This window comes from Parambassis ranga, chromosome 13, assembly GCF_900634625.1.
Source record: "Parambassis ranga chromosome 13, fParRan2.1, whole genome shotgun sequence".
NCBI lineage: Eukaryota > Metazoa > Chordata > Actinopteri > Ambassidae > Parambassis > Parambassis ranga.
Window position 1 is genome coordinate 17,918,997 of NC_041033.1, and position 24,642 is coordinate 17,943,638.

Below are 24,642 nucleotides of genomic sequence, written 5' to 3' on the forward strand. Positions count from 1 at the left end.
GGCCTGATGTACAACTGAGGTCTTGTATCTAATCACCCTCGGGTAGGACTTTCATCAGAGAGATAGCCTCTCACCCTGCGAAGTGTTCAGTAAAACACACAACACCAGTTCATTATCAAACAAGCAGAGCAGCTGTCACACAGACACACAAATGAGCGCACAAATGCAAATGTGAGAGCCCTAACACACTAAAATGACCGCAAGAAATTAACCCTGATTTAAAACAGGACACATCCTCCATACTGCTAGGCAAAAAAACACACCAATATCAAAACTGTGGTTTGAAGATATAAACTCGCTCCTGCTGTGTGTACTCAAACAGATTTCTCTCCATTTAATCTTCAATAAATCCATTCCGTGCAGCACTTTAGGAATTTTACATTCAGCACCATGTCCATCAGCAGAGCAGCAACGGACATATGATTCCTCTGATGGATAAAAGGCCTGAGCTTGTTGGGGGATATTTGAAGCTGCTCGAGGAGGGCTAAATTAAGGGCAGCACCACAGGTCCTTATGTAAATTCCATGAGGCACAGGGGACAATGGTAGGCAGGGCTGGGATTATAAGAGGGGATAACTGGTCCCTACGCTCCAGGCTTCTCTCATCTCTTCATTCACTCTTCTTAGCCTCTCTGCAGAAAGCCACACAGCCATTGTCTTCTTATTTATTTATTTTGAGCAAGGGAAAGCAGAGTGGTGGAAGAGAGGAAGCTTACAACCCAATTATCCTGGGGATGCACAGGGGTATAGAGTGGGACTTTTGTGTGACATGAATTCAAATGAAACCTTTACACAGGGGTAATAGGAGGGAATACAGAAGAGGTAGAGATAGGGATCTCTCTCTCTCTCATACAGGGCTGCCCTTTAATCTAAACAGCTCAGGTAATTAGCCAGCTCCAATACACTGAACCCCCTGGCCAGGGTGGCCATAACAGCTACCACCACTGGGCTCTTTGCATTTGCATTACAAACAAATGTCCTGCTGTTTAAAATCATCGCCTGGTTTGGACCATACACAGGCTGTTGTTTTTCAAGATCACGTTGGATTTTAATTGCTCCTTTCTATTCATTGCTGATTGCACCCACGGGATTTTGTCAGAATCAATTTCCTCTGAAACAGAACAATGACAAAAGAAACACACATTAGGTGCATCATTACAGTGCTTGCACCATGCTTTCTAATCTAATCTAACACTGCACGGTGCGTCACAGTAAATGCATCCCTACCCCGCAATCTTAATAAATACGCATGCACAAAAATAAATAAGTACAAAAAGAAATAAATAAACAGAGCACTGACACACAACTCCAGCCAATAATACACACACTTGTTGAGGGTAGGATAAACATTAGTTTATAAACAGCTACAAGCAAATAAACAGGCACAACACCGGTGAGAGGATTATGCCCTGTGTGGGTTCAGGGCGTGCTGATACCAACACTCACCAGATATATTTACAAAGTAAATGAGGGGAGGGGTCAATACAAACACATTTTACTATATTTTCTAATCCTAACTACAAGGTCACCATTATTCAAACAGCATAAACACAGCTACAATATCAATTTTCCTCAGTGTAAAATTACAGTACAGTATGAATATCTACCACGGTGACATGCTTGCCTGCAGGCACCTTCATGGGTAGAACTATATGTGGTGGAAATAATAAAACCAGTGAATGCTTTTTATATTAGCATCATAACATGTCTGTTAATCTAGGAGAGAAGAGTCTGATAATAGTGTATCACTAAGTAGGTGTGTGTGTGTGTATATGCTGTCAGAATCTGAACTCCGGCTCCAACTCTGAGGCCCTAGGCATTCAGACCCCACTCAGCCAGCAGACATAAGGTAATTGCCTTTCTATCCCCCTGAAACGTGCAGCTCTTCTTCCACTGAAAACATCTCACCTCCCATGGAGTTCCAGCAGGCCGCAAACTCTGCCGCCTTGCTTACTTGCTTATTAATATTTATACATTTTTACATTCATACCCCTCTGTTGGCAAGTACTACATCTGTCAATCCGGCTGCGGGCTAAAAAGAACCCATGTCTGAGAAATATTAATATTCCTTTGCCTCTCGTTTTCTGTTTATTTATTTATTTCCTAAATATCAGAGGAGTGGGCTGATTTGAATGAAGGAGCATCAGGCAGGGGGCAAAGCATGGCAAATTTGTAGCTCTTTCAGCTGGCAGTGTTTCAACACCTCCAACTTAAATGGGAGGGAGTTGGGTTGCAACTTGTGCTGTGAAGCAGCCAAGGGGTTGAGAGTAGAAGTCTGTGCCAAAACAAAAACACAAAAGAGACACCCACACGGTTGCTTTGTACACCAGACTGTCCTACACCGGCAGGGGAGCACTGTGCCAGCAACTATTAGGAAGGTCTATCTGTGGGTATGTGTACTTTCCCTGAGACAGACTTAGCTCACTCACACACATACACACAAAAAAATGCCGGACTCAGATGCATGACAGCACAAACATCCGGCATCATAGCACAGAGGTGGCAGGGCAAGGACGGGATGAGGAGAAATATTTTGTACAGTGCGCCCTCTTCTCCCACCCAAGATATTACTCACTGGAGGGTGACACTGCTTGTCGGAAAGATTAGTGGGAAGCCTTGACTGAAGCGTCCAGCCTGCATACTGAGATAAGTGCTGACAAACACATTCACCTACAGGAGCGCACCTCGCTTTGGTTCACAAAGGTTGCGCTCACTGCCACAACACCACAGATGTCTAAAACCCATTTTTTCCCCTCCGTTTTGACATTCACATCACTTTGATAGACGTTCACCACATCCACCCACACACAGACACACACACCTGAAGCATTCTTAAAAGCTGCAGGGCTTGGTATCTTTTTGTAATACTGCAAATGTGAATGTTTGTGTATGTATGTGTGGTTGTTATTACTTTTCTCTTCCTATTTACCACAGTACAGACCCTCTGTGCTTTCATAGATATTCTCCCGGGTCAGGGGCTAAGAAACACATGGAGAGATTACAACAGCTAGAGGCCCGGGGCCATACCCTGGCATCCAGATTCACCACCTTCTACCCACAGTCTGATTAGAAAATACACCATGCACACACAAACTGGGAGAGCTGTAGAGAGGTAGCTCCAAGCTATAATATCATTTCATTTGAGTGTTTTTTGCGCTTCATCCGGCTGAGTGCTATTACAATTCCACCATTTTCTATTCCACCCTTAGAGAAGAGAGACAATATATATGTCACTTGACAAAACATACTGAACCTACTCTATGTGCTGTCATTGATGCTTTGTATTACTGTTGACGCTGAAGGCGGGAGAAGGATAATACCACACTATATAATACCCCACTGAAAGGAGATATGCTCCATTTGTCTGGATACAATCTGTTTCTCCAGCTCTGACTCTCTCATTTGGCCTCCCACCGGCCAGAGCTAACCTTTGCCCCCCCATCCAGATGCAGAAATTACCCCCTCAGCAGGCAAGAAAGCAGCAGGTTCACACATATCCCCTGTATTCCTCCACTGAGGGGTTGCAGGTCAGACCAAAGAAACAGCTGCAAAAATATGGCCGTCTGGCCATGCCCAAGGCTGTGTCTCCTCCGAGAGCAGAAGAGAGACTCTATATCATTAACAGAACTCATGACTATTTCTCTCTGTCTGCCGTATTCTCATCATTATCAGGGGTCATTCCTTGTCTTCCTCTTTCTTCCATCCTCTCTGTTCATCATTCACCACAAATCCCACAGCATTGTCTCATCGATGCATCTAAACCCATGCACTGACTTTCACTACCTTGTGAGTGGTCTCTTTACACTGACAGAAGATGGGCTTCTGCAGATGAAGCTATATACATGCACAGCTAGTCATCCTCCATAGACCATGGCCAAGTCTGATAAGATCTTCACCACCATTCTCCCTATCTGCACATCCTGAGCTAAGGGATTGTAAATAACACTGTCACTTTCACAGATAAGATGCAGGAAATATGGAAAATACTGAAAGTAAAGAGAATCATATGGCTGGCAGTGATATTATAGTGGTGGTGGTGGTGGTGGTGGGGGGATCACACACACAGGTGGTGATACCATATGAAATGTGCATCTTTAATAGAGCCTTGAAGGGAATAAAAGAGATGGTGAGAACGCTGAGGGAGAAAAAGAGACAAGACATAAGACAACACAACAGGGGATGGTGAGAGAAGGCCTGATCAAGGTCAAACTGAAGAGGTGGTAGTGAAGACGGGGCTGAATGTAAATGTATGGAGGGCATTCCATCACATCCATACCTCATAATGTGCTTCTACCTCAGATTCAGTAGATGAATCTAAACAAACATCTTTATTTAAACAGCAGCCCCATTCAAAGCTCATTTTTTAAACAGCACCCCTAATTTGGCCTAACAAGCCCCTGAGCAGCATCGTAATGACAGTAGGGCCACAGTGGGCCGTTCTGCTGGCCAGGAAAAATGTGTGGTGTTGCTCCTGAGAAACAATATAATTAACTCTTAATGAACCTCTTCCCTTTATACCCTTTAACAATACCAACACACACATACAGCACACATTCACACACACAATTCAATTTGGCCTAATCCATGCTTTATGGTAATGTATAGCTCATTAAAATGTTATTTAAAAACTCATTAAAATTCACTTGAAGAAGTAATGGCTTCATTACAGTAATATGCTGAAAAGCAAAGAAAAAGACAAGTAAGGACAAGGAGAAGAAAGAGAGCAGAGAGCGACAGCCTTCTAATCACTTAATTGTGTCTAAAATGGAATACATTTGCATAATAAATTATGATGTGCTGTATCCGTCTTTCTATCTTTTTCCATTCTCAGAGCACTCTGTAATTAACATGTGCTACAATTAAAGATGCATTTTGCCCCAAAATGATTTCGGTTGGCCACTCCAGTTTTCATTCTGTTGTCTTGTTTATGGTCATAAATGTGTTTTGGGGGGGATGCTTGGCAGATGCAGACTGTGTGCAGAAACTGGAGCTGGCTGATACTGATGAACAATGTGCCCACAGGCCTTTGTGCCTGCTCTGATAAGGCATGATGTTGCGCTGATGCTTGTGCTCGGTCCAGAATGGACACTTTACAGCCGGAAGGGGGAGTAAGACGTAAGAGAGGAAAGAGGAGAAAGGGTGGGGTGTTTGTAGATGAGAGCGGGATTGATTTCCTGCCAATTCCAGCACAGAGACAGCATTGACAGCATAGACAGAGGTAGTGAGGCATCATGATGGAGCAGGTGGGTCTGCTTCCTGCAGCGGGTAAGGAAGGAGTGGAGAGGAAGTAAGGTGAGAAGAAGACAAGGAGAGGAAGCAGTGCACTCAGACAGGCAGGCGGGCGGGCAAATATCTCATATTAATGGCTGGTCTCTGAGATCTAATCATCAAACATAATACGCCATAGGAAAGTGTTGGAGTTTAAAGATTATGAATGTAACAGTGCAAGGAAAATGGGGCATGGAACATTTATAAAAGGAAAGTCCCTTTAACAGTTCTCCACCTCTTTTTGTGAATGGGATATTGTTAATTATTACAGTTCTGCTGCTAGTAACAACATACCTGCAGTATATAGTCTACCTATACCACCATAATGTCTTAATAACTCATTATTTTTCATCATCACTACATCCCTCTCTCACCTGCAGTGTTATATTTAATATGTATAACCTCCCACTGTTTTCACATGTAGCTGTTCAGGTGTAACATATGTCACATGTCCAGCTGTGACACACTGTCAAGCAGTAGCTCTATTTCTGGATCTGGAAATAAAAAGACTGCGTATGTGTGCTGGTGCAGGGTGTGTGTGTGTGTGTGTGTGTTTATTTCTTCTGCATATTTGTGTGAGCAATGGCCTAATGACATTGAGGTAGTGTCCTTCCATGGGGAAAGATAATCCCCAGGATGCTGCTGAACTGTGTCCAGGCTGAGAGATTCCCTCAGAGACCACACACACACAGAAGCTGAGTTTCTTATCCGGTGTAGCATGCTTACATGGGCATCTCTGGTGAAAATGAAACCTTTCTGCAGCCTGGTTCTGTAGCCTGCTGTGCAAATCTTTATATAATCTTTAATAACTTCCCTGTCTTTTTCTGTGTGCCAGCCTGTTTGCTGCCGCTCCTTCCGTGTCTATTTTATTGTTTTGCTCTATAATTGGATTGGCAGTAACGGTGAGCAGAGAGCCGTTAGGAGCTTGTAAAAGGTGTCACTTTGAGATGGCTGCCCCGTTTTAATTAAGCTCTCGGCTGGAGTTGAGCAGCTTTTATCTAGCTTGGTCTGATGAGCCCCAAGTGCAAGTGTGCTCCACACCGTACTGCAGGACAGGCAAGAGGAGGAAAGGAGGTGTTTGCAACAGCTGTAGATAGCCCACTTTACTATACTCAGCTGTCCTCCCTAGATACCAATCTACATGCCTGGACCAAGAAGATAGTATGAGACATCATAAAAATTCACAGTGTTAGTGTGTGCGCTTTTACTGTGTCTCCTTGTGCTCATTGTGACAGAGCCCCACCCATCAGTGGTGTGCAGTCATGTGTGTATTGGTGCAGATGCAGAGCCAGCCCCACAACATGGCGGTAGCAAATGGGTACAAACAAGAATCTAAATGAACACAAACAGAACACTGATCTCTCACACGCTGCTGCTGTAAATTCTGGACTAATCCTACTTTTCTGTCCTGTGTGTGTATATAAATCTGCATGCAGAGCGGATAGTGTAGGCAGTGCTGCATGTGGCATAATGATTAGGGTGGTGTTCATCACAACCTTCCCCTGCCTCCCCCCCTCCTCAATCCTCCTAATGGCCTCTTCAGATCATCTGTCCCTCAATCAATACTGCCAGAAAGGAAGAATCCCACACCTAAGGACACTTTGTTCTTCGCTGTAGATCACAGGTGACACATTTTCCATACCAGGGATCACCCAACGTTTTGGGATCAGAACCTTACAGAGGACTTTGAACCGTTTCTGATATCAATCAAATGTAAAGATCTGACTATTTTCTAGGTGGGCGGCTTGGGCAGAAGGTGATACAGTTAAGATTTGTGAGCAGAGGAAGGCAGAGGTCTGTCAGTTGGCTGAACAGAAAGCAGGCAGCAGAAGAGGCGGGGTGTTAAATCACACACAGCCTGGATGCAGAGACATTTAAAGAGATTTATTGATCGCTTTATAGATCTTAACTCTTGAAGAAGAGCAAAAATTAAACTGGATACACAAATGACCTTTACAACAGCCTCACCCATAGATAGGTATTTTTTGTTGTCATCTACATGTCCCACTGTGTATATTTGCATGTTGTTTATGATTGAAGGGGAAGAAGCAATGCTCCATTTAGTCATACTGTGCATTGGAAAATTTCCTTCTGTGCAACCAGCACAACTATCATCCTGAAGATGTGCAATATACTTTATGTGTGTCTGCTGAAGCATGATTGAGTGGTGCACATAACATCTAAATACTTGGAATAAATTGTAGCAGTGCTGCTGCCTGCTCAGCAAATCACCGCAACATTAGGCTCACCTAAGTACCACACATTCATATACACACACAAATTACGATTTGAGGCGTCTGTGCTGCAGAGCCTGCCAGTTTTTATGGAAAGCAGTTGCCTAGCACACGGCAGAGCAATGCACCAACAGCACTAATAACAATCTGATCACTCTATACTTCACTGAAATGGCAGATGCTGTGCTAGAATACTATCCATTGCATTTCCTCAGATAAGAAACATCCCACAACACAATAAACTCACACAAAAGCTACCGTAAGGGCTGTTTATGCATACAGACTATTAGACTATATAGATTTAATTATACATTAATCAGACCTCTACATCTTGAGAGAATCCACATCACAGTCTAGTCCCTGCAATCCATGTAATAATTAAAGTAATTGCCTTAGTTCTGTCTGTAATCAGCTTACTGTGTCTGTGCAGCTGGATGTACCTGTACACCTGGCTTATGTAACCTGTGTGCTGATGGGCATGGAATAAAACCTGGGATACTCACACGGGTAATCTGGCCTGTTGGAACCGTTATTCTGTATGTAATAATCCTGCTGTGTGCTTGCATGTGTGTGTGGTTGTGTCTGTGTGTGAGTCAATCCATGCTCATATTATCATGCAAATGGAAAACAATCTGAAATACGCCACTGGCTGCCATGCCTAGGATCAGTGCAGAGCTCTGTGTCTAAACCCTTCCTGTTCTGGCCCTCAGCACTCCCTCTTTTTTTAAGGCGCTCCATTTCTCTGCTCCTGCTTTATCCTCCTCTTAAATTTTCCCCGGCAGCACATCAAAAAGGCAGATGAAACAGCACAGTTTCATACTGTGTTGGTGCTACAAACTTGTCCAGTACTTCCTTGTAGGCTGGAGATGTGAGGTTAATTATTTAAGCAAAGAAACAAAGCTAATGAGGTAACTTCTAATCCAAAGCTATTTGGAGTTCTGTCAACAGTATTGACTGCACTGCAGATGGGATAAGATATCGTTGGAGGGCACAAATGACCTATATAGCAAGGACAAGACAGTGGCTCAACAGCAGCACAGCACAGTGATCCCACAACTCTCCAGGGCAAAGATTCTGCAGCAAAGACAGAACAGTGAACAGATACTGTTTGAGCATCTCTGTGTTTGTGTGTGTTCACTTCCACCCACGCAGTGTCCTTTATCTTAACAGTCTCCATCTTCCATATGACCCAGTAGGAGAATCCACATTGCAACCAGCAATACTCTATTACCAGCTAGCTGCTGAGCAACACACAATCAATACTGAATTCACCTGGCAATTAGCTAATAATTCAATGAGTTAGACTTACTGAGCCAGAACTGCTAAAGATAAAAAGTGTGAAGGGAGTGTAGGGAGTATGGCTGTGACACAACATGTCTGCTGTGAAAAATGCTCATGGGTGTTCTGATAGTGACGCTTGTACCTAGCACTTCTTTCTACCACAGTGGAAAAACAATCAACACAGCCTTATTTTAAAATGTCTAAACAGTATGTACACAATTGTTATAATGTCTCACAGGTAATTATGGATCTGTCCACACAGACTATGCTGCTATGTTTTTCCATTCAAAGCCACACACTCAAAAATCAGTATTTTATTAATAATAATATTAGTAATTCTGGTGGTTTGCAGCAATATAAGGAACCAAATGATCCTTAAAGTAGTACTAAATGCTTTCACTGTGTAGTGAATCAATAAGAAATAGCAGGAAAATATAACATAACAAACAACTTCCTATTTGGTGTATCTCAAGATACAATAAAAAACGACTTTGTGTACCAGCTGTGGACTTTGAACCGTACAAAAATCAGTTCAATTCTGAAGACAATTCCATCTAATGCTCGGATCAAAGGTGACTGTACTTGCCATTTAAGATAGAAGGCCCAGTTTTTTCTTTGATTAATTTCAGGTCCTTGAAAGGTCACTATGATACAATGACATTTGAAATAATCATGTCCAACCTCAGAAAGCAGGACACTGGGGAGCCGTTAGGAGGGACTTCAGTAGTCAGGGTGGACATTTACTGTAGTGTGGCTACACAGACACCACTCGAGCTGTTTTTTTCTTGCCTCTGCTGGAATCCACTGATTGCACACAGACATGGCACTCTCAGATCAGTGGGGGTGGTTGACACACATCGTATATGATACAGACACACACACGCACAGATGCTGTAAGCCCCCCTGTATAAACACAGAAACAGCCAGACGCTCTGTCCCCTGGGTAATGAAAGAGCATTGTGAGATTGTGGTTGCTGTAAAACCCAATTAGTGTGTGTGGTTTTATCAGTTCTCTGTTAGAGATACACATACACCAGCTTCTATGAGATTGTGTTTTGCCCATTTGGTTGTCCGCCCCCTGCTGGACAGATACAGCTAAGCCTGTGGGGATATGTGTGACTATGGGGGGAGGAATTATTGTGATCATGTATTCTGTGTTAATGTGTTCTCCATAGGAAGCTTAATCAAGATAAATTAGTATAAAATCGCTGTGTGTCTGTTCTGGCAAGGGCTAATTCATAATGCTATACATGAAAACGGAAGTGACCCACTACACAAAAACACTCACATGCTATACGTGCATGTCTTTGAACATATATAATCACACAGTTAGATCTTATGTGATACATGATACATCTTTCTCTGTAGCCCGTGTAATTAAACAAAGATTAAGGCTGCTTCTGTACGACACATCTCAGGACTGATTTTCTCAGCATCAAATCACTGCAGCTAAAGAATGAAGCGTTGGTTGACAGCGTCACAACACCAGCCTTATCCCTGTCTTCAAATACCTCTATCTCCCACAGCCACATAAAAGAGCAGTACAGAGTGGAGGCAATCGCAGCCACCGTGCTGTGCAAGCCTCTGCTCTGCTGCAGCCGTCAAAAGAGCTACTTCTGTATGCATGTGCCGCATCACTCTGGGCTCTTTGATGGCACAGATCACTGTCAGGATGCTGTTGCTCAAACCAAAAATACTGTATGGCTAAAAACAGTGAAGAAAGATATATGATTCTGCATTCTGTGGGAATGAGTGTAGCGTGTGTACAAATAGAGGTGTATTTTAGTTGTATAATGATGACTTAGATATTCTGATTAGTATGGATTGCTAATCATTTTCAAATTTCATTAGCATTAGCATTACTGAATATCAAATGTCATTTTAATGACTTCTCATCCAGCATTATTGATTTCGCTGATGCTGGAGGTGCCCCGGCTCAATAGGAGTTAAGAACTAAGTAGCAATCCAGTCAAGAGACAGGGGGAGAGAGAGCAACAGAGTTTTTTCTTTTCTTTTTTTTCTTTCATTATTCAGCCTCAAGCCATGAATAACTGAATAACTGAATCCACGATAGCAGGGACGGAGGGCAGTATTTTCATACAGCATGTCTGAATGTGGGGGAAGCATAACAAGCCACAAGAAAGCATCCTCCTCCTCCAAAAGCACTCTTTAAATGAAGAGCTAGGAGCTCCACTCATGCATGACTACTTCCTCCATTTCAGCATGGACCTCTCCACCCCGCCCTTCAGTCCACTAACAAAGTAAATAATGATGCTTAAAATGTCTACTTTGAATATGTGTCTTACATTAATGAGTTTGGTCGCTATTAGAGCTACTGTCAAGAAAGGGTCCAAAATGGTCTGTCCCTGCTCCAGTGCAGCCTTCGAGAGGTCACCCCACACACACTGCTCCTGCTCCCTGGGCTGCTCCTGAATTAAATATGAGAAGGGGGGGCGGGCGAATGAGGATGGGGCAAAGTGCCTCAATTTAAATAGCAGAGGGGTGACATGTGAGCACTCTGCTGTGGGACCCCTGACCTCACCACGCCACGGTGACAACCAGGCACTTAGCACTGTCCACGGGAGTTTGATCTCACCAGGTAATTGTTGCTTGTTTTACATCAACACGACCCAGCAGTGCCACACCGCTAGCAAACAAACAACACACGTGTATTTGCTTTGTCACATCATTGTGCAAACACCCATAAACGCCCAGCTAAAAACCTGTCATTAACACAGATAATTGATGGCCACTCTTCCCTACACCACTCAGATGATTGAAGTCGATCAACTCATTTGAGAAAAAAATGCAGTTGGAAATTGCCTTTTCAAATTCATCTGCTGATTACCATAATCACTTCATGACTGACAATACTTTGTAAATGTGCGCACTAGTAATGCTAGCAATTATGCGGTCAGAATGCAAATTGGGTGCTAGCCTGGATGCATCTATTGATCTGAGCAAATAAAACATAAACAGAACCAATCCTGCACTACAGAGTGACCCTTTCCTGGTCGCTTCAACATTATCCTCTGAGAATTTTTATGCTGGCAATTGAGGAGGAAAACTTTGCTCACATTTCTACTCTACATTCAGAAAAAATAGGTCCTAGACCAATTCATGGAGGTAATTTTAGAGTGAAAATGGATTCATTGTGAGTTCACAGTGAATGCCTTCTTGAAATGTAATGGCTGCTTCACTCTACACCACTCCAGCATCTGCCTCTAGACTGTGCCTCAAGCTGTAGATCACTCTCCCATGAGCCCTCACTTCACTGTCAGGCCAGCAAATTCCACCTTCATTAATTGCAGCCACTCATGTCTGACTTAAATGAATGTACAGTCTATCAATTAGCTCCAGCAAGCCCAGGCATAGTGTACTCAAGGGGAAAGTAGAAAGGCACTTTGGATGGATGCTGGACAACGGACATGGATGATACAGTATCTCTGCCGCCATTACACCTTTTCTGTTCAAATGTTTTTGTGTTTTTTAAACAACAAAAGAAGAAGTGGATAAGGTTTATTTGTATGGATGCCTAAGCCTAATAATTATGCATCCACACATAAATACAGCATGCTGACCTTGCAATACAAGAATAAATTATTTCTTTCCCTTTTTTTTTCTTTAAGATTAATCATGCACCCTCCATCTTTCTGTCCATCCCTTTTCCTTGACGAGTTAATTTCTTTCCTATTGCCTGTTGTCTGAGTGACCCTCACAACCCAGGAGAATCTCCTAACAGGCTCCTCTTGCCCATCAGGATTGATCAGTCCACAGCACCCTGTCAGACGCGATCAATACATCATTCCTTCAGTAACAAGCGCCTGCTCGTTTGCCGCCTCTTCCTTCCCTGCATCACTTTACTTTCATTTTATTATTATTTCTCACAGCGGATCGATACAGGCGAACAGGCCCACTGTAAACCACACCACAATTAGAGCGGCATCTAATCTTCTTGTTGACTCCATCTTCCTCGCTCCAGCCAGCGAATAAAACACAAATGATAATGAAATCTAATGGGATTCTGTGGAATTAAATCACTTAAACAATGAAGCCACATAGAGGTATATACCAATCAATATCTTATATGAACCCGGGCTTAACAAGCCTGCAGAGCAGCTTTTCTTCACGGTAATACATCATTTGGAATGGCAGCTTTCAACAGGTAAAGGAAAAAATTCAATACAAACACAAACACAGTAATTATAATAATAATAATCATATAAAAACACAGCTAATGTGTTTCTGAGACAGAAACAAAGTACAATGTGTACATTTATAGTAAATATCACATTGAGCCACACATGAGTGAGACTAAGAATTTGGGATCTATTTTCATTTAATTAAATAAATCTCTGTAGAATGAAATTACACATCTACTATCTACCGTGCATGCAAAATGTCATACGCTGTGCTAAGATCCTTTAATAATGAACTCTGGGCTTAATTAAACAAATTTTGTTAGGGGAAGCTCTAATGGCATATTTAATGCTAGGATTTTCCTTATGAAAGCTATTAACACTCTTGTTCTTGGTCTGTCTCTTAAACATGCAGGGGCTTACAGAAATTGAGGTAAAACTGCTGTGACGATGAGAGGACTGATTTTTGCAATGTCATCACATTAGCAGCTGGTTTATGGAGAGACAAAAATAGACAGCGGGCTAATTTGATCATTGAATTATAGATTTAACACGCCTATGTAGTTTGGCCTGAGTGTGAGGGTAGGCATGTCTGAGAGTAGCGCTGGTGATGCGAGAGGAGCTGTCTGCTCAGTGCAGGCGGTGTGCAGAGCAGCAGTGTGGAACTGCAGGAGTAATTAGCGAATTGGGCCCCCAGCTCCCTGTGAAGTCCAGCCTTTGAAGGAGGAAGCTCAGACCGATCAGTGGCCCCTCTGATGTATGTTTGTGAATCTTTCAAGGGAGTGAGAACTGCTAACGAGGCCTCATCTATTACCATTTGAGATGTAATTAGCGTTGTTGGAGGAATGGAGCAGGGCCAAGTAAGAGTGGCTCAATCTGGGCTCTGTGTGCCTCTGTGTCCCACAAGGCAGCAACAGCAGGAGGATGAAGTGAGCAAGTGGAAGGGGACTCCCTGGAGAGAAGACAGGGCCTCAGTGGTCCTGACACAGAGGCCGACCAGACACACCATACTGGAGCACAGGGGTGCAACAAAGCTGGCAGCACCAGACTCTTTGTTAGCAAAGAAAGGGGCGTCTAAAGCAAACATATGCACATGTTACTCAGCCCCAATTAATCTGGTAAAGTCTCTGTTGTTGTGTTTACTGGTCAAGATCTCAGCTTTTTTAAAAGTGAAATTAACAACATTATGTAGGAAAATTGCATTATATGTCTCTCTCTGTCCTTTCTAAGCCACAACATACTCCACACCTCTAATTCTCCTTCAAGCTATTCACAGGAGCAATTTAGTAAACCCTCCTCCAGTCTCCCTGACCTCCTACATGGGTGTGCTGTGTCACTGTGGGAGGGTCTGAACTGACAGATTAGCAGGGATTCCAAGTGGTGGCCAATCTCTGCCTCTCAGGTCACAGTGAGGTCAGGTAAGGTGCGACTCTGGGCTCTGTTAACTGTTTTAGTCGACCTTTAACCCCTCAGGGTTGAGTTGCCTGAGCCCCTGGTTGTCTAAGCAGGCCATCAAGGTCATGACTGTTTTTCCTGAACATCAACAGTGATTTAGTGGTCATTAGTCTTCATTGTGACTCCGTCTACAATTATACTACCAACAAGGAGCTAACTGGAGGTATTAAATCCTACTTGCTAGAGGCAACTCTTTGTTGTGAAGTCTTCTGTCTAAACACACATAACTGTGACACAAGAGGCATTAACAGCCGGTGAAAAGTTGGCCAAAACATGGACTTTCTGTAGTGCAGTCACCTCTCTGGAGAACAGTGGTGTAACTGGAGTGGGAGACTGTAATCTGTGTCAGGCAAGACATTTTTTCATCTCTCTGTCCCTTACGCTCCCTCTACTCACCCTGTTGTTGAACTAGAGCATGAGGCAGGGCTGCTTCCATCAGTATTCAGCATGGAGACGGTGAATCAATGGAGTCTGGAGGACTTTCCACTCTCTCTCTCTGTCGCAGCCCCACTATTAATGACCAGGAACTAGGGCCTGTCCACTCCCCTTGCGGCCACATGCTAAATTACCAGCCGTGAATCAACACAGCATTTATGGGCAACCACAAATTAAAGTGGCTAAATCTGCAAGGACAACCAGACCTTGTATAAACTAGAGAATCACAGGGCAGGCTAAGAATGGGACCCGAGGAATCCAATAACTGTTTAAATTAACTGAGAAACTAAAGAGATATAGTTCCCTGCAGTTCTCAGTGGACATATATGGTCTGGTGTGAGTGTTAAGACCAATGACAGACACATATAAATGCTATGGCAAGCACATGGCTATTCCCATTAGAGCCCACTAACAGTAAAAAAAGGGGCAGTTATAAAACGAGAAGGAGATAGAATAATATTATAACAAATTGTATAAAGGAGATGGCAAAATAATAAATAGGTAAACAAACAGTAAAGCTGAAGGGGAAAAGGCTTTTAAACATTTAAGCACAGCGGCGGGAGACGCCGCAGGATGACCTGTAATGGGAGAGAGGGGGAAGCGGAGGAGTGGTAAAAGCCTGATAAAATAAGAGACTGTAACCTCACTCCACTTAGCCATCAGACAAAGAGATGCTTTAGGGAGTGCATGAGCAATATCGCCATAAAGCCACAACAAGCTGTGTGGTGGCAGCTGTTTCTAAACCCTGCTTCTCTGCACACCCATGAATGAATAAAAAACATTTTACAACTTTTACAGAAATGACCTAAGTATGAGGGTTGGAAAGTGATAAAAACCGCTGTGTATTAGATGTCTAGATCATAACGAGTCATGGGGAATGCCAAGAGCTAAGAGAAACAGTGAAGTATGAGGATTATTTTTACAGTAATTACCAAACCTTATAATCAAATGCTTGTAAAGAGAGAGGGCACACGCACATGCCCGCATACTCGTAATCTCTGACACTTAACGATGCAGCACTATAATGTCTTACTGACAAAACTTGCTCCAAAATGGAATAGAATTGAATTGAATAGAATTGAAACAAGTCCAGAGATGAGGTCCAGAGATGAATCCGAGTAACAAAAGCTATTGTGTCCAGACTATGTCAGGCAATCAAATGGATTGGCCTACTGTAATTCATGCAGCTAGTTTCTAAGTTGGTGCCAAATAAAAGCCTTTAGATAAAATAGAGAGCTAGCCTGACTGATTTAATGTTTGTGTGACTTTGAGGCCCTGTGTTGTAGCTATGCCATACCTTTTTGATAAAGAGTATGGCCGTTTGTAGGTCATTGTGCGTTTGACAATGTGTCAGTGTGTGTCAAACATTAAACGTTTCAAAATGGGCCTCTGCTAAAAGTGCCTTGGGACCGGACCACTCACCCTCATTCCATCTCAATAGTGACAGTCCACCACTGAGGGGGAGACAGTCTAATTTCACTGGTGGCTGACGTCCATTCAGCTTGAGTGATGAGGGAGCAGGCCCTCCTGCACACATTTGTACACACATGTGCTTACATGGTCAAAAATACACAACAGCACACACAGAGAAATTGATACTAAAACAGTAAACTCAAAGCAAGGTTTGCTCTGTTGACAGGGCCATTAACTGCCCCCTGTCTGCCATTTCAGTTTTGTTTCACACTCCCCAATTCCAGGGAAATATACTGGCTTCCAAAGCCCTACTGTACGCTTCGGTGCACCACGGCACCAATGAAGCCATCGCCCTCCAGTTTGCTGTCCTCTACTTGCACCCCATTCCCGCTCATCATTGTGATGCTGAAAACAAAACTGCTTCATTGTAATAGGCTGCCATTCTACCAACCATCAGGTGCTCCTCAAGGTAAAGCAAGATGAGAATATTCATGGACCTCTCAGGGAAAGTTAGAGGCAGTGAGGTAGACATGAGCAGAGACGGGGGGCCCCTATGGGGCTAGGGAGGCCTCTAGCGCGATTGTCTCTGATGAAGACAAATGGACAGGGCCAATATGGCCTCCCTGTGCAGGCTATCATCTGCAGTAAAGGGTAGGTGGGGTGTTGGGGGGGTTGGGATGACTGGCTGGATGACGGACGTACAGCCTAATTGGTGACCTGCAGGGTTAGAGATGGGCTGGGGAGGCCTTTCCTCTGACTGAGTGGCAAAAGCGTCAATCTACCCTGAACAGAGGTCAGAGATCAAGTGATCTGCAGGAGGAGAGGGACAGGGACACGTCTCTTGTTTGATGCTCCCAGAACGAGCAAAAGATTCAATATCAACCTTTGATCAAAATAAGATAATAAAGCAGCCCTATGATGAAAGGCAGATGCAAGAAACATTCTGTAACATCTCTAGCAATTGTTTGAGGTTTGTGCTGGGAGAGGAACATCTGAGAGCATAATGTGATGATGATGCAAGGGAACACAATTCTCTATTTGCGTGTGGTCTGTCTGGTCAGTTCAGCAGTGAATACTATACATTGCGCCTGGAGAGAAACAGCAAAAAAAGATCTGTTGTTGAAAACTAATCTGCGTCAGGGTCTGAACATTGCCCCCTGTGCTCAGTTCTTTTGCTAAAGCTTGAGTGAAATCGATCACACGCCTGAATTAATACTTAATCATAGCACCCCAGATGCTTTTAGCAAAAGGCCTGTGTCCACTGCTGAACAAATGCGGATGGTACAAAGAAAGAAGGAAGTGTTAATGGCAAAAAAGCAAAGTGCAGTAGAGTAGACTTTTAATATCAACATGAACAAATACTGTAAATTGACACGCACCATCATGCATGAGCAAACACATGCATGCATAGTCAATGCATATACACACACACCCAATCAAAGCCAGGGCTGAACTGAAAATGTCCAAACTAGCTGCATTTGCCAGTGAGCTGCCCAGACAGTATGACACTTCCTCTGCTTGTCAGTTAAAGCCAATTTCCATCCAAGAGAATCATGTAGTGAGCCCGGGTGTATTATTATTTGCTGAGAATAATGTGCAGCTTGGCCTTAATGGACAGCACAAAGACTGACAATAATCCTGTGGAGAGGAATGTCAACATGTTTCTTCACACTACAATATTGAAGTGACACCACAAAAGGGATGTGTATATGAATGGCTTCAGAGTCCACACTGCCACTGCAGACTTTCTTCCCTAAGTCTATTCAAACAGAAATCTGCCACACCACTGTTACCAGTGACTGACAAGGCTAATGATACTGGCCTCTGATTGGAGAAAAATGAGAGAGAGATAGCCATTAGGGGAATCCATGTGAGAAATGGTTTTAAACCCTGTTATTTGCTACCAAGGCAACAGATGGAAACACATTTATTGCTGTGTCTCACTATAGACCAAAATAATGGTTGGCCATGGACCATCTATGTCAGTGAATAACAAAATGCTACAGTGGTATGTAATACAAAGCTGATAAATGACTTCCCTTTTGAAAATAACTGCTAGAAAGTAAGTAAGCAGTAAGTGATTAAATTATCCATATATTTTTTATTATGTTGACAAAGGTTTTCAGTACAGTCTCTGAAAACCTAAAAAAAATGCAAAACCGTGAATGTGGAAAGGCTAGTCTTAACAGCACTCAATTTAAAACCAGTTTTATAACACTGAAAACACAGTTGTTGTTGTTTTTGGACATGTTTTTCTATTTAAAAGAAGTAATAATTAATATTGTTCAGTTAATAATATTCACAAGTTTGTGCCCAAGATTATTTCTGTGTAGCAATTTGGAAACTGGTATCCTTTTATTTATTGCTATTGTCACAGTCCTAAAAATCGATACGTGCAGAAGTAATGGCCTATGACAGGTTTCAGTCTGCTCCAGGAGGAGGCATCCAGCCTGAAGCAGTGCTGCGTTTACTTAGAAAACAAAGAAACAAAAGAAAAATGAGACGGACAACAAACCCGTGTGAATCAAAAAGGTTTTGGGGGCTTTATCTACCGGCACCATGTGGGAATGATAATGACCATCTTGGATCCAAAAGGACAACCATTCATCTTAACCCTGGCCTGCCTGGCAAAACTCATAATCCCCATAACACCCACGACGCACCACTAGACTGACAGCAGGAAAAAAAATGGTACTTTGAAGGAAAGGGATAAGACAAAACAATACCCATTCCTCCCAGTTCTCTTTAGACTCAGCATGATTATTCAACATTCCCTGGAATACTCTCCATCTGCTGGCTGGCATTAAATCCTTCTTTTACCAAATCTTCACCTTTAAACCTCGGAGATTATGTCACTCCCTCTGCCCCCCCCCTTGTCTACCCCTCCCTCTTTTTTTTACTCCCTTTTACTGGTCCTTCAATCAGACTAATACCTTTTCCCAAGTGATGAATTATTTCATTCAGCCTCTTTCTTTTATTCCCTTCCTCTGCAGCCACACTAGCATCAAGTGCTCTATTCTCTTTAAACATCCTCTATCCATCATCGTGTGAAACCTGGTCTGAGTACCCGCACGCTCAAACCGTCCTCCTCTCTGATCCAGCCTCCCTTTTTTTCTCGTCTTTTCTGCCTTAAACCAGCCATCATGATGAGCGATGGCGAAGGTTAGATGGGTCCATTTTCAACCCCCTGACTCCTGACCCCTCCCTGTCTGCCCCAGGTGACATTACTAAATACTGCTGTCTCAAGGGGAGTGAATAGTTTCTCCATTTATTTCAGTGAAGACTTATCTTCCCTTGTTTTGCTCATTCAATGTGAGTCCTCATGTATGTGTGTCTGAAACAGCCTGCATAGCCCCTTTAACACCTGTGATTTCCAACTGGGCCAATGTGCAGCAGCGAGTGGGTGTGTTGATGATGTCTGCTTGCCTGTATGTTGCTTTCCGCTATTTTGTTGACACATCTAAATACAACGTTGAACTGAAATCAGCACAAAAACAATAATTATGCTCTAATTAAATTTCCAGCAGGTAAGAATGTATATAATCTGTTGAGAACCTACTTCTAAGTTCATTCGCGATAGCAGGCATTTCTTTCTAAATTTGTTACACCCCTAAAGCACGCAGTTCTCTAAAATGTGTGTAATCACACTGCAGCCCCCCTCATACAATCCTTTAAGAGATCATGATAAAAGTGGCACAGTGGTATAAATATCAGCTAATATTTGTGTGAACCCATGCCAATCAGAAACAGGATTTCATATAAAAGAGGTGACAGCCCCCAGGGTCACTGCTACTCACTGACTCAAATTCTGGTCTTTCAGAATACAGCAATTAGCTGAAAAAGTCTCCTCAAGCATCTAATGGATCAAAGAGTGCATGACCTAAATTACTCCATTAATGTCAGAAAGTCACCAAGAGAAAAACAACTAAAACTAAATCTATGACAGCACGAACTAAGACAAAAAAGCGAAGGTACGGATGATTGACAGCTCCAAATAAAAACGCAGTAAAGCCACAGAGAATAACATAAAGACTGAAACAGTCCTAACTGCGTGGTAAATCTGATTAAGCGACAGAGTGAGGAGGGAGCAAGCAGGGCTAAGTGACTCAATGGATGAGTAAGTGAATAAATAAAGGAGAGAAGATTGTGGTGGCTGCCTGCCACAGCACCATGTTATTTGAGCAGTCTTGTGTGTACACACGCCAGGTTGCTACGGGCAGAGTTTCCACACTCAGCGCAATTACTCTGGATGCGTTCTGTGTTGGTGAGCTAATTAGACACTGGCGAGCTTGGGACTGGTAGACTGGAAGATGAGGTCACTGGGGATGGAGGTGAAGGAGATAGCCTGTGTTTTTCACCTGACGCCCTCTCACACTGAGGGAAGCAGCTCCCTGTTTATGCCACAGACTATAAACAAGAAATGGCCCCGGAAGGAGAAGGGGTAAATGTGGCGGAGAAAATGGTTGAGCGGCGGCTGTTATAGCGGCTGTGCACGCACCCTGTTTCACTCTCTTCCTCTACACTTCCCTCTCAGGCGTACACATGAACGCATGCCGAGCATGATCTTGCGCCACCAGAAACACCCAGCTGTCCGCTCTCTGCCCTCATGCTAATCCAAGCCCACTGAGTCGACTCCCACCCCCCTGGAGTAACCCAATAACACTGTGTGTACTTAAACAGCAGTGTTGGCAGGCCTCCTCCAGTCCCAATCTCCTCTCATTGCCAACACACACACAGAGCTCTCTTTCAACAGTCCTCTCTCTGCCGGACCCAACTCCTTCTGAGAGTCGCTATTCAAACAAACACTCCTCGCAGTGCAGCCCACTGTGATGTGTCTTTAAAGAAAGACGGGAAAAGAAAATAAAAACTGATGATTGTGCACTTCTCTCAAGACATTATTAGGCAATATGTTATAATTAATTGAATTGTGGTCTTGTTGGTACATGAGGGTTCTTGGCTGCTGAGCTTTCTCATTAGCTACGCAGATTCTGGGTCTAACCTAATGAACAATAATAATACTCTCCGGCAGAAATGTGTTACGGAGATGAAACCCGATGGCTGCTGCTGGTAATTGGGCGCTCTTCCACTCATTAAAGGAGGAAAGCAATAAAAAAGCAATAACACTCTCAAAGTGCCATCAGAGGAGGAATGTGGCACTTTCTTTTTGACAATTCATCAGGAGTGAAGCCCTGCCTATTAGCTGAATGAGAGCCCTGGGCCAAATAAACATCTCCCACTCTGCATAGACTGTTTGATGGGTAAACAGTCTTTGATGTGTTCACTGACATTTTTGTGGACATGACCATCAGGGCAAAGAAAAGGCTATGGGGTAACTTCTAGATTAGTTAACTATTATAGAAATGTGGCAATTCAAGGTCTCCAGTGTTTATTCAGACTACTTTGCTGATTGCTCTGTGTGTTCTCTTTACCCTACAGGTTAAACTCTGCAAACATAACATGGGTGGATGTAGAGTCAGTACGAAGATCAGCCTAAATCCTTGAGCCAGGGCATGATTGCATTTCCTCAAATGTAAAAGAAAATCCACTCTGTGTGTGCAACTGTAGGACATTCTGCCAAGTTGTGCACACGGGGACTCCATTCATTACCCACAGCCTCAGAACAACGCCGCTCATCGTAATCTGTTTTTCGAGCAACTGACATGTGGAAGCTGTCTTCCACCTGAATATTCAAATAAACAATTACCTCTGACTGGCTCAGGCAACAATGTCAGGAATGTTTCTCCCCACACTGTGTGTTTCAGCATGCCTCCTCACTAAGCCTGTGGCTTTCCAGCAGTGACGGGAGAGGATATAAGCCAAGAGTGACACACAAGTCATTCTCAGGTCTCCTTCCACCAGAGTCCTCTGTCTGGTCCTGACAGGGTTAGCTAGCAGGCAGTTCAGAGTTTCACTGCAACTTGGCTAGGGAGATAAAACCTGTCTAAATCTGAGACCTTCTCCTGCCCTCTCTATCCGTCAAGTTAGAAAGGGATGAGGTATCAAAGTAACAGGAAACAGCCCATGCTAACCTGGGAATTCCAAACTACTTTTGGAAAGTTTTCAGGCTTTATTTCAACAGTAAAAGCTAGCGTGAGTTGGCAGAGATGAAAAAAACAAGTCTATGGTTGAGCTACCATATGTCATCTCACAAGGAAACTTTTCAAACAAGGCTGTGTGGTGGAGAAGCAATAAAATGGAGGACAACAAAACTTAAAAACCCCTATACTCAATCTCATTCCTGCCTTCTCCTGTCTGCTGCATAAACCTAATGCATGATAATAAATACACAAACAGATATTGGTTTGCAAATATGTTCAGGGTTAGTGGAGAAAATTCCACTGACCCTTGACTCATTTTGATGGAAAATCTGCAAATAAATGAACATATATGTTATTGCAGTACACTTCGACAGCTTTGACTGGTGAAAAACTCATTAAAAACATGCAAATATATCGTATCACCAACATGTGAATCAAGTCAGGAGCAATTTTTCTCTTCACAGTATGTAAATAAACAGATAAAACTTGTGATGAATTTAAATAATAAACCCTGATTCTATTGCCACACCATAAAATCAACACAGTAAATGTCTGGCCTTCACTCTATCCCTACATGCAAACTGTTACAATGCGACACGTCACTCAGCATCACACCCAAGGTTTTTAGCCTGGGAGAATCCCTGCTGGCAGTTTTGGACAACTTCACTAAGACTGTCAGCCTGTCCAGAAAGTCACTGAAAAAAAATGGGATGACCATTAAACATGTTCTCCAGACAACCTCCTCTGCCTTTTCCAATAATCACAACATAACAGCTGAAACATGCCATGTTTATAGACAGCCATTTCCTCTCTCTTTCTCTCACTTGCTCTGGTTATGTCATCAAGTGCCTCTAGAGAGAAGTTAAGAAAAAAAAAAACCCTGACTTCATAAAGCCTCCTTTCTATTGAACAGAACAGATGGGACTTGTGTTTTATGGATATGTCTTAGACTTTCTGTTGTGTAACTTTATTATTGGATGCTTTCACATATGTAGCCAACATTTAGTGTCAACAAGTGGTCTCAAAACTGACGGTGATTCTGTGTCCTTATCAAAAAACACCTCAGCCAGCCAGGCACTGTGGTTTAAACTTGATCAGAGAAGGAATGTTTCCTGACTCATCAACTCATCGCACTGCTGTATTATTATCAGTGTGCAATCTCAGTCTCTGCTGGATTGAGACTCTTCCTATATGCTTCAATGCTGCCTACAGACTAGAAACACCTGCTCTAAGTTTTTAACCTTAGACATGGTAATAACAGTACAAAGGGTAAACTAACAGGCATGGAAAACAAAGAGCTCTCAAGCTTTGTTTTTTCTATATCCAGTAAAATGGGAGATAGATCGTCTCCTTTTGCCCCTAACAGTGACCCTCTAGAGACAGGGAGGAATGTTGTTTTCTGCTCAGAAATGGAGACACAGAGGCGGGAATGGAAGTGAAAGGTAGATGGAAAATTGCCAATTTATATATAAGGGGGAGCACAAAGAGTTTGCTCCAATTAAACATATGCACAAGAATAGTGGCAAAACAGAAGAGGGAGAACCTTAGTCTGTGGGAGTGATGTGTGTTTTATGGCTCTAGAGAGGTGGAGACCCTGACCGTGGCCACGGATATAGGCTGAGTACGCTGTGGAGTGGGAGGACGACAGCGAATGAAAGTTTAACAGCCCTCCCAAGGCCTGTATACTTCAACCCCTTTGATACAGCTACACATAGGGAAGGAGGAATCACTTTCACATCTCTGCCCCAGGCCTCACGAGGGTTCGTCAAACTTCTCAGCTGCTCCTCACTTAGGGAGGACATCTGGTACTGAGCACTCCAGAGGAAGGAACTGAGGTACCACTACCAAGTTGCTCCGGTGCACACACACAGACATACACACTTTTACATGTGCATTGTTCCAGATAACCTCACATCGCAGCCGCTTCAGCTACTCCTGTGTCGTTTTAATTTAAGCCAATTAGGCTGATTTTCTAGATTTTATTTTCTCTTCAGCGTCCTTCTCTCACTCCCTCTGCACTCCCCAGGATCCCAGCTGGGCTTAAACACACACAGCCGGGTCTTCAGAACAAATATTAGCTGCTCAGCCTGTGAGGATTGTAGGATTCCTTTTTAAGAGTGTAATTTAGAGAGCATGGAAACATATGTTGACAATCCTGTTAAAGGCATTAGTTAAGTCTAGAGATTACTCTCCTCGGGCTTTTACTAGCTGTCATGATCCCTGTGTCTTTATCAACCAGTTCTTTTTGTTTAGCTTTAAGAGTTAAGTATGTTACATGTGTACAATAATAATAAAATTCTATAAGGTTTTTTTTTTTACTTACCTATAAAGGATAAGGCCATTGTTGAGGAGGGCACAAAAGGATCATCCAGAGCAGTCA

General features: G+C 43.1%; 1 protein-coding gene across 5 annotated transcripts in view; it reads right to left on the reverse strand.

Moving 5' to 3' along the window:
- The window catches only part of robo2 (roundabout, axon guidance receptor, homolog 2 (Drosophila)), a 144,840-nt gene that overhangs the window by 53,843 nt on the left and 66,355 nt on the right, over positions 1-24,642 (reverse strand). The gene's annotated exons all lie outside the window — the stretch shown is intronic.